Source organism: Hyla sarda, chromosome 4 (assembly GCF_029499605.1).
Source record: "Hyla sarda isolate aHylSar1 chromosome 4, aHylSar1.hap1, whole genome shotgun sequence".
In the NCBI taxonomy this organism is placed as follows: domain Eukaryota; kingdom Metazoa; phylum Chordata; class Amphibia; order Anura; family Hylidae; genus Hyla; species Hyla sarda.
Window position 1 is genome coordinate 270,207,640 of NC_079192.1, and position 12,026 is coordinate 270,219,665.

The 12,026-nt window shown below is 42.0% G+C and overlaps 1 long non-coding RNA gene across 2 annotated transcripts in view; it reads right to left on the minus strand.

Annotated features, from left to right (window-relative positions):
* LOC130369228 (uncharacterized) overlaps positions 1-12,026 on the minus strand; it is a 30,886-nt gene that overhangs the window by 6,841 nt on the left and 12,019 nt on the right. The gene's annotated exons all lie outside the window — the stretch shown is intronic.

Sequence of the window (12,026 nt, forward strand, 5' to 3'; positions counted from 1 at the left end):
AGCAGCCAGAATGCAGGAGAACTCTGGTAAAAATACACACCTAATTGGTTCTGAGCATTAACCATTCCCAATCCTGGGAGAATAGCAAACTGCTCAGAACAAACTAGTGTAGCAAGGTTGATGTTAATAGAAGATGCAATTTTTGGCAGAAACCCAAGCTGTCCCCAAAGTCTCTCAAGTATGGTTCTTGCACAGATAGGGCCTGTAGCTTACTGACCCTATGAGCTGAGCAGATGGCAACAAGAAAGAGAGTTTTCCATGATAACCACTTGATGTCTGCGTGATCCAAAGGTTCAAACGGAGCTTTCGAGAGCTGGGATAGGACTGGATGTAAATCCCAGGAAGGCACTGGCTGGTGAACCACAGGGCGAATATTCCTGACTGCTCTAAAAAAAACTTTCTTACAAAACAAAAGGATCATTGGAGAATTTTCCTGACAGGTAAAGGTATTGATGGCTGAAAAATGCACTTTAAGATTGTTGTATTTTAATCCTTTATTCAGATCCTCTTGAAGAAACTGCAGAACATCGATTCACCTATAACAGTCACCATTCTAGGGTCCTAACTGTAGCTCCCAGTACTTAGATATCCCTTAGGCATACAGTAGAGCCAACAGAATCACCAGATCAGGGGCGGACACAGACAGCAGAGGGCCCCTGTGGAAAAAATGTGTGCCTGCACCCCCCCCCCCCCCATACGTCAGTTGTTCAGGACCCCCCCCCCCCTTTCCCCCTTCATATGTCACTTACTCAGGTGGACCACCATATACCACTTGCTCCCACCCATATCAGTTGTTAATTATTTATTAAGGCTCCCCATATGCTGCAGCTCATTCAGGCCCCCCATACAGGGATAACACACCGAATTATGTCACAGTACAGGGATAATGCACACAGTGATGTCACAGTACATGGATAATACACGGTGATGTCACAGTACAGGGATAATACACAGTGATGTCACAGTACAGGGATAGTACACAGTGATGTCACAGTACAGGGATAATACACAGTGATGTCACAGTACAATTGATAATACACAGTGATGTCACAGTACAGGGATAGTACACAGTGATGTCACAGTACATGGATAATACACAGTGATGTCACAGTACAATTGATAATACACAGTGATGTCACAGTACAGGGATAGTACACAGTGATGTCACAGTACAGGGATAATACACAGTGATGTCACAGTACAATTGATAATACACAGTGATGTCACAGTACAGGGATAGTACACAGTACAATTGTTAATACACACAGTGATGTCACAGTACAGGGATAATACACACAGTGATGTCATAGTACATGGGTAATACACAGTGATGTCACAGTACAGGGATAATACACAGTGATGTCACAGTACAGGGATAATACACACAGTGATGTCACAGTACAGGGATAATACACACAGTGATGTCACAGTACAATTGATAATACACAGTGATGTCACAGTACAGGGATAATACACAGTGATGTCACAGTACAGGGATAATACACACAGTGATGTCACAGTACAGGGATAATACACACAGTGATGTCACAGTACAATTGATAATACACAGTGATGTCACAGTACAGGGATAATACACAGTGATGTCACAGTACAGGGATAATACACACAGTGATGTCACAGTACAGGGATAATACACACAGTGATGTCACAGTACATTTGATAATACACAGTGATGTCACAGTAAAGGGATAATACACACAGTGATGTCACAGTACATTTGATAATACACAGTGATGTCACAGTACAGGGATAGTACACAGTACAATTGATAATACACACAGTGATGTCACAGTACAGGGATAATACACACAGTGTGAATTCAGGTAGAAAACAGACATGGTGCACATCTACAATCTTGCACAATGATCTAATTGCTTCTCAGCATAATTTCAAAAACTAACAGGTTGTTAGTATATACGTTTTGATAAAAAAGTACAAAGCCCACTCGCCACGTCAAGGCCACCTATTTAGAGTGGGTCCCTAACGTCCCTAGCATAAAATGGCATAGCACTGGGCGGTGACCACCACCGCCGCGACACCAGTGCCCACAGGGGGAACGACCCACTGGCAGAGCGTCCCCAATGCCACTCAAACCAGACCATGGGTCGCACCTCCCCGCAGACACGGCACCACGGCAGCAATGGACGCCGCACAGCACCACACCAGTGTGAACAGGATGTTACAGCACACTTACCATGCTCTCCCAGTCAAACTGGGAGGCTACCAGGAAAGAAAAGGCCCATGTGTAGCTAACTACTACTTATATAGGGTTGGGCTGAGGGGGTGGGGAAGAGTGCAGACAACATGTTAAAAAAAAAAAAAAAAGGGGATAGAAAACACAATGTGAATTCAGGTAGAAAACAGACATGGTGCACATCTACAATCTTGCACAATGATCTAATTGCTTCTCAGTATAATTTAAAAAACTAACAGGTTGTTAGTGTATACGTTTTGATCAAAAAGTACAAAGCCCACTCACCACGTCAAGGCCACCTATTTAGAGTGGGTCCCTAACGTCCCTAGCATAAAATGGCGTAGCACTGGGCGGCGACCACCACCGCCGCGACACCGGTGCCCACAGAGGGAACGACCCACTGGCAGAGCGGCCCCAATGCCACTAAAACCAGTCCATGTGTCGCACCTCCCCGCAGACACGGCGCCACGGCAGCAACGGACGCCGCACAGCACCACACCAGTGTGAACAGGATGTTACAGCACACTACACTACTACACACTACAGTACAATTGATAATACACAGTGATGTCACAGTACAGGGATAGTACACAGTACAATTGATAATACACACAGTGATGTCACAGTACAGGGATAATACACACAGTGATGTTACAGTACAGGGATAATACACAGTGATGTCAGAGTACACGGATAATACACAGTGAAGTTACAGTACAGGGATAATACACAGTGATGTCACAGTATAGGGATAATACACATAGTGATGTCACAGTACAATTGATAATACACAGTGATGTCACACTACAGGGATATTACACACAGTGATGTCACAATACAGGCATAATACCTGCAGTGATGTCACAGTACAGGGATAATAAACAGTGATGTCACAGTACAGGGATAATACACACAGTGATGTCACAGTACAATTGATAATACACAGTGATGTCACAGTACAGGGATAGTACACAGTGATGTCACAGTACAGGGATAATACACACATTGATGTCACAGTACAGGGATAATACACAAAGTGATGTCACAGTACAATTGATAATACACAGTGATGTCACAGTACAGGGATAGTACACAGTGATGTCATAGTACAGGGATAATACACACAGTGATGTCACAGTACAGGGATAGTACACAGTGATGTCACAGTATAGGGATAATACACATAGTGATGTCACAGTACAATTGATAATACACAGTGATGTCACACTACAGGGATATTACACACAGTGATGTCACAATACAGGCATAATACCTGCAGTGATGTCACAGTACAGGGATAATAAACAGTGATGTCACAGTACAGGGATAATACACACAGTGATGTCACAGTACAATTGATAATACACAGTGATGTCACAGTACAGGGATAGTACACAGTGATGTCACAATACAAAGATAGTACACAGTGATGTCACAGTACAGGGATAATACACACATTGATGTCACAGTACGGGGATAATACACAGTGATGTCACAGTACAGGGATAATACACAGTGATGTCACAGTACAGGGATAATACACACAGTGATGTAACAGTACAGGGATAATACACACATTGATGTCACAGTACAGGGATAATACACAGTGATGTCACAGTACAGGGATAATACACAGTGATGTCACAGTACAATTGATAATACACAGTGATGTCACAGTACAGGGATAGTACACAGTGATGTCACAGTACAGGGATAATACACACATTGATGTCACAGTACAGGGATAATACACAAAGTGATGTCACAGTACAATTGATAATACACAGTGATGTCACAGTACAGGGATAGTACACAGTGATGTCATAGTACAGGGATAATACACACAGTGATGTCACAGTACAGGGATAGTACACAGTGATGTCACAGTACAGGGATAATACACAGTGATGTCACAGTACAGGGATAATACACACAGTGATGTCACAGTACAGGGATCATACACAGTGATGTCACAGTACAGGGATAATACACAGTGATGTCACAGTACAGGGATAATACACACAGTGATGTAACAGTACAGGGATAATACACACATTGATGTCACAGTACAGGGATAATACACAGTGATGTCACAGTACAGGGATATTACACACAGTGATGTCACAATACAGGCATAATACCTGCAGTGATGTCACAGTACAGGGATAATAAACAGTGATGTCACAGTACAGGGATAATACACACAGTGATGTCACAGTACAATTGATAATACACAGTGATGTCACAGTACAGGGATAGTACACAGTGATGTCACAATACAAAGATAGTACACAGTGATGTCACAGTACAGGGATAATACACACATTGATGTCACAGTACGGGGATAATACACAGTGATGTCACAGTACAGGGATAATACACAGTGATGTCACAGTACAGGGATAATACACACAGTGATGTAACGTACAGGGATAATACACACATTGATGTCACAGTACAGGGATAATACACAGTGATGTCACAGTACAGGGATAATACACAGTGATGTCACAGTACAATTGATAATACACAGTGATGTCACAGTACAGGGATAGTACACAGTGATGTCACAGTACAGGGATAATACACACATTGATGTCACAGTACAGGGATAATACACAAAGTGATGTCACAGTACAATTGATAATACACAGTGATGTCACAGTACAGGGATAGTACACAGTGATGTCATAGTACAGGGATAATACACACAGTGATGTCACAGTACAGGGATAGTACACAGTGATGTCACAGTACAGGGATAATACACAGTGATGTCACAGTACAGGGATAATACACACAGTGATGTCACAGTACAGGGATCATACACAGTGATGTCACAGTACAGGGATAATACACAGTGATGTCACACTACAGGGATAATACACACAGTGATGTAACAGTACAGGGATAATACACACATTGATGTCACAGTACAGGGATAATACACAGTGATGTCACAGTACAGGGACAATACACAGTGATGTCACAGTACAATTGATAATACACAGTGATGTCACAGTACAGGGATAGTACACAGTGATGTCACAGTACAGGGATAATACACACAGTGATGTCACAGTACAGGGATAGTACACAGTGATGTCACAGTACAGGGATAATACACAGTGATGTCACAGTACAGGGATAATACACACAGTGATGTCACAGTACAATTGATAATACACACAGTGATGTCACAGTACAGGGATAATACACAGTGATGTTACAGTACAGGGATAATACGCACAGTGATGTCACAGTACAGGGATAATACACAGTGATGTCACACTACAGGGATATTACACACAGTGATGTCACAGTACAGGCATAATACACAGTGATGTCACAGTACAGGCACAATACCTGAAGTGATGTCACAATACAGGCATAATACCCGCAGTGATGTCACAGTACAGGGATAATACACAGTGATGTTACAGTACAGGGATAATACACACAGTGATGTCACAGTACAGGGATAATACACACAGTGATGTCACAGTACAGGCATAATACACAGTGATGTCACAATACAGGCATAATACCCGCAGTGATGTCACAGTACAGGCATAATACCCGCAGTGATGTCACAATACAGGCATAATACCCGCAGTGATGTCACAGTACAGGGATAATACACAGTGATGTTACAGTACAGGCATAATACACAGTGATGTTACAGTACAGGGATAATACACACAGTGATGTCACAGTACAGGGATAATACACAGTGATGTCACAGTACAGGCATAATACCTGCAGTGATGTCACAATACAGGCATAATACCCGCAGTGATGTCACAGTACAGGGATAATACACAGTGATGTTACAGTGCAGGGATAATACACATAGTGATGGCACATGAAGTGTAGTAGTATTAGTAGGTCACATAGTATGGGCCAGCACCAGAGCATGGTCGGTATTTACTTTATTTTCCTCATTACAGCTGGCGCCCGGCACTTAATGCTTACTGTCCACTGCAGAATAATGGTGGCTGCGTGATATATAGGGTTGGGCTGAGGGGGTGGGAAGAGTGCAGACAACATGTTCAAAAAAAAAAAAGGGGATAGAAAACACAATGTGAATTCAGGTAGAAAACAGACATGGTGCACATCTACAATCTTGCACAATGATCTAATTGCTTCTCAGTATAATTTAAAAAACTAACAGGTTGTTAGTGTATACGTTTTGATCAAAAAGTACAAAGCCCACTCACCATGTCAAGGCCACCTATTTAGAGTGGGTCCCTAACGTCCCTAGCATAAAATGGCGTAGCACTGGGCGGCGACCACCACCGCCGCGACACCGGTGCCCACAGAGGGAACGACCCACTGGCAGAGCGGCCCCAATGCCACTCAAACCAGACCATGGGTCGCACCTCCCCGCAGACACGGCGCCACGGCAGCAACGGACGCCGCACAGCACCACACCAGTGTGAACAGGATGTTACAGCACACTACACTACTACACACTACAGTACAATTGATAATACACAGTGATGTCACAGTACAGGGATAGCACACAGTACAATTGATAATACACACAGTGATGTCACAGTACAGGGATAATACACACAGTGATGTTACAGTACAGGGATAATACACAGTGATGTCAGAGTACACGGATAATACACAGTGATGTCACAGTACAGGGATAATACACACAGTGATGTTACAGTACAGGGATAATACACAGTGATGTCACAGTATAGGGATAATACACATAGTGATGTCACAGTACAATTGATAATACACAGTGATGTCACACTACAGGGATATTACACACAGTGATGTCACAATACAGGCATAATACCTGCAGTGATGTCACAGTACAGGGATAATAAACAGTGATGTCACAGTACAGGGATAATACACACAGTGATGTCACAGTACAATTGATAATACACAGTGATGTCACAGTACAGGGATAGTACACAGTGATGTCACAATACAAAGATAGTACACAGTGATGTCACAGTACAGGGATAATACACACATTGATGTCACAGTACGGGGATAATACACAGTGATGTCACAGTACAGGGATAATACACAGTGATGTCACAGTACAGGGATAATACACACAGTGATGTAACAGTACAGGGATAATACACACATTGATGTCACAGTACAGGGATAATACACAGTGATGTCACAGTACAGGGATAATACACAGTGATGTCACAGTACAATTGATAATACACAGTGATGTCACAGTACAGGGATAATACACAGTACAATTGATAATACACACAGTGATGTCACAGTACAGGGATAATACACACAGTGATGTCATAGTACATGGGTAATACACAGTGATGTCACAGTACAGGGATAATACACAGTGATGTCACAGTACAGGGATAATACACACATTGATGTCACAGTACAGGGATAATACACAAAGTGATGTCACAGTACAATTGATAATACACAGTGATGTCACAGTACAGGGATAGTACACAGTGATGTCATAGTACAGGGATAATACACACAGTGATGTCACAGTACAGGGATAGTACACAGTGATGTCACAGTACAGGGATAATACACAGTGATGTCACAGTACAGGGATAATACACACAGTGATGTCACAGTACAGGGATAATACACAGTGATGTCACATTACAGGGATAGTACACAGTGATGTCACAGTACAGGGATAATACACAGTGATGTCACAGTACAGGGATAATACACACAGTGATGTCACAGTACAGGGATAATACACACAGTGATGTCACAGTACAATTGATAATACACACAGTGATGTCACAGTACAGGGATAATACACAGTGATGTTACAGTACAGGGATAATACGCACAGTGATGTCACAGTACAGGGATAATACACAGTGATGTCACACTACAGGGATATTACACACAGTGATGTCACAGTACAGGCATAATACACAGTGATGTCACAGTACAGGCACAATACCTGCAGTGATGTCACAATACAGGCATAATACCCGCAGTGATGTCACAGTACAGGGATAATACACAGTGATGTTACAGTACAGGGATAATACACACAGTGATGTCACAGTACAGGGATAATACACACAGTGATGTCACAGTACAGGCATAATACACAGTGATGTCACAATACAGGCATAATACCCGCAGTGATGTCACATTACAGGCATAATACCCGCAGTGATGTCACAATACAGGCATAATACCCGCAGTGATGTCACAGTACAGGGATAATACACAGTGATGTCACAGTACAGGGATAATACACAGTGATGTCACAGTACAATTGATAATACACAGTGATGTCACAGTACAGGGATAATACACAGTACAATTGATAATACACACAGTGATGTCACAGTACAGGGATAATACACACAGTGATGTCATAGTACATGGGTAATACACAGTGATGTCACAGTACAGGGATAATACACAGTGATGTCACAGTACAGGGATAATACACAGTGATGTCACAGTACAATTGATAATACACAGTGATGTCACAGTACAGGGATAATACACAGTACAATTGATAATACACACAGTGATGTCACAGTACAGGGATAATACACACAGTGATGTCATAGTACATGGGTAATACACAGTGATGTCACAGTACAGGGATAATACACAGTGATGTCACAGTACAGGGATAATACACACATTGATGTCACAGTACAGGGATAATACACAAAGTGATGTCACAGTACAATTGATAATACACAGTGATGTCACAGTACAGGGATAGTACACAGTGATGTCATAGTACAGGGATAATACACACAGTGATGTCACAGTACAGGGATAGTACACAGTGATGTCACAGTACAGGGATAATACACAGTGATGTCACAGTACAGGGATAATACACACAGTGATGTCACAGTACAGGGATAATACACAGTGATGTCACATTACAGGGATAGTACACAGTGATGTCACAGTACAGGGATAATACACAGTGATGTCACAGTACAGGGATAATACACACAGTGATGTCACAGTACAGGGATAATACACACAGTGATGTCACAGTACAATTGATAATACACACAGTGATGTCACAGTACAGGGATAATACACAGTGATGTTACAGTACAGGGATAATACGCACAGTGATGTCATAGTACAGGGATAATACACAGTGATGTCACACTACAGGGATATTACACACAGTGATGTCACAGTACAGGCATAATACACAGTGATGTCACAGTACAGGCACAATACCTGCAGTGATGTCACAATACAGGCATAATACCCGCAGTGATGTCACAGTACAGGGATAATACACAGTGATGTTACAGTACAGGGATAATACACACAGTGATGTCACAGTACAGGGATAATACACACAGTGATGTCACAGTACAGGCATAATACACAGTGATGTCACAATACAGGCATAATACCCGCAGTGATGTCACATTACAGGCATAATACCCGCAGTGATGTCACAATACAGGCATAATACCCGCAGTGATGTCACAGTACAGGGATAATACACAGTGATGTTACAGTACAGGCATAATACACAGTGATGTTACAGTACAGGGATAATACACACAGTGATGTCACAGTACAGGGATAATACACAGTGATGTCACAGTACAGGCATAATACCTGCAGTGATGTCACAATACAGGCATAATACCTGCAGTGATGTCACAATACAGGCATAATACCCGCAGTGATGTCACAGTACAGGGATAATACACAGTGATGTTACAGTACAGGGATAATACACACAGTGATGTCACAGTACAATTGATAATACACACAGTGATGTCACAGTACAGGGATAATACACAGTGATGTTACAGTACAGGGATAATACGCACAGTGATGTCACAGTACAGGGATAATACACAGTGATGTCACACTACAGGGATATTACACACAGTGATGTCACAGTACAGGCATAATACACAGTGATGTCACAGTACAGGCACAATACCTGCAGTGATGTCACAATACAGGCATAATACCCGCAGTGATGTCACAGTACAGGGATAATACACAGTGATGTTACAGTACAGGGATAATACACACAGTGATGTCACAGTACAGGGATAATACACACAGTGATGTCACAGTACAGGCATAATACACAGTGATGTCACAATACAGGCATAATACCCGCAGTGATGTCACATTACAGGCATAATACCCGCAGTGATGTCACAATACAGGCATAATACCCGCAGTGATGTCACAGTACAGGGATAATACACAGTGATGTCACAGTACAGGGATAATACACAGTGATGTCACAGTACAATTGATAATACACAGTGATGTCACAGTACAGGGATAATACACAGTACAATTGATAATACACACAGTGATGTCACAGTACAGGGATAATACACACAGTGATGTCATAGTACATGGGTAATACACAGTGATGTCACAGTACAGGGATAATACACAGTGATGTCACAGTACAGGGATAATACACAGTGATGTCACAGTACAATTGATAATACACAGTGATGTCACAGTACAGGGATAATACACAGTACAATTGATAATACACACAGTGATGTCACAGTACAGGGATAATACACACAGTGATGTCATAGTACATGGGTAATACACAGTGATGTCACAGTACAGGGATAATACACAGTGATGTCACAGTACAGGGATAATACACACATTGATGTCACAGTACAGGGATAATACACAAAGTGATGTCACAGTACAATTGATAATACACAGTGATGTCACAGTACAGGGATAGTACACAGTGATGTCATAGTACAGGGATAATACACACAGTGATGTCACAGTACAGGGATAGTACACAGTGATGTCACAGTACAGGGATAATACACAGTGATGTCACAGTACAGGGATAATACACACAGTGATGTCACAGTACAGGGATAATACACAGTGATGTCACATTACAGGGATAGTACACAGTGATGTCACAGTACAGGGATAATACACAGTGATGTCACAGTACAGGGATAATACACACAGTGATGTCACAGTACAGGGATAATACACACAGTGATGTCACAGTACAATTGATAATACACACAGTGATGTCACAGTACAGGGATAATACACAGTGATGTTACAGTACAGGGATAATACGCACAGTGATGTCATAGTACAGGGATAATACACAGTGATGTCACACTACAGGGATATTACACACAGTGATGTCACAGTACAGGCATAATACACAGTGATGTCACAGTACAGGCACAATACCTGCAGTGATGTCACAATACAGGCATAATACCCGCAGTGATGTCACAGTACAGGGATAATACACAGTGATGTTACAGTACAGGGATAATACACACAGTGATGTCACAGTACAGGGATAATACACACAGTGATGTCACAGTACAGGCATAATACACAGTGATGTCACAATACAGGCATAATACCCGCAGTGATGTCACATTACAGGCATAATACCCGCAGTGATGTCACAATACAGGCATAATACCCGCAGTGATGTCACAGTACAGGGATAATACACAGTGATGTTACAGTACAGGCATAATACACAGTGATGTTACAGTACAGGGATAATACACACAGTGATGTCACAGTACAGGGATAATACACAGTGATGTCACAGTACAGGCATAATACCTGCAGTGATGTCACAATACAGGCATAATACCTGCAGTGATGTCACAATACAGGCATAATACCCGCAGTGATGTCACAGTACAGGGATAATACACAGTGATGTTACAGTACAGGGATAATACACACAGTGATGTCACAGTACAATTGATAATACACACAGTGATGTCACAGTACAGGGATAATACACAGTGATGTTACAGTACAG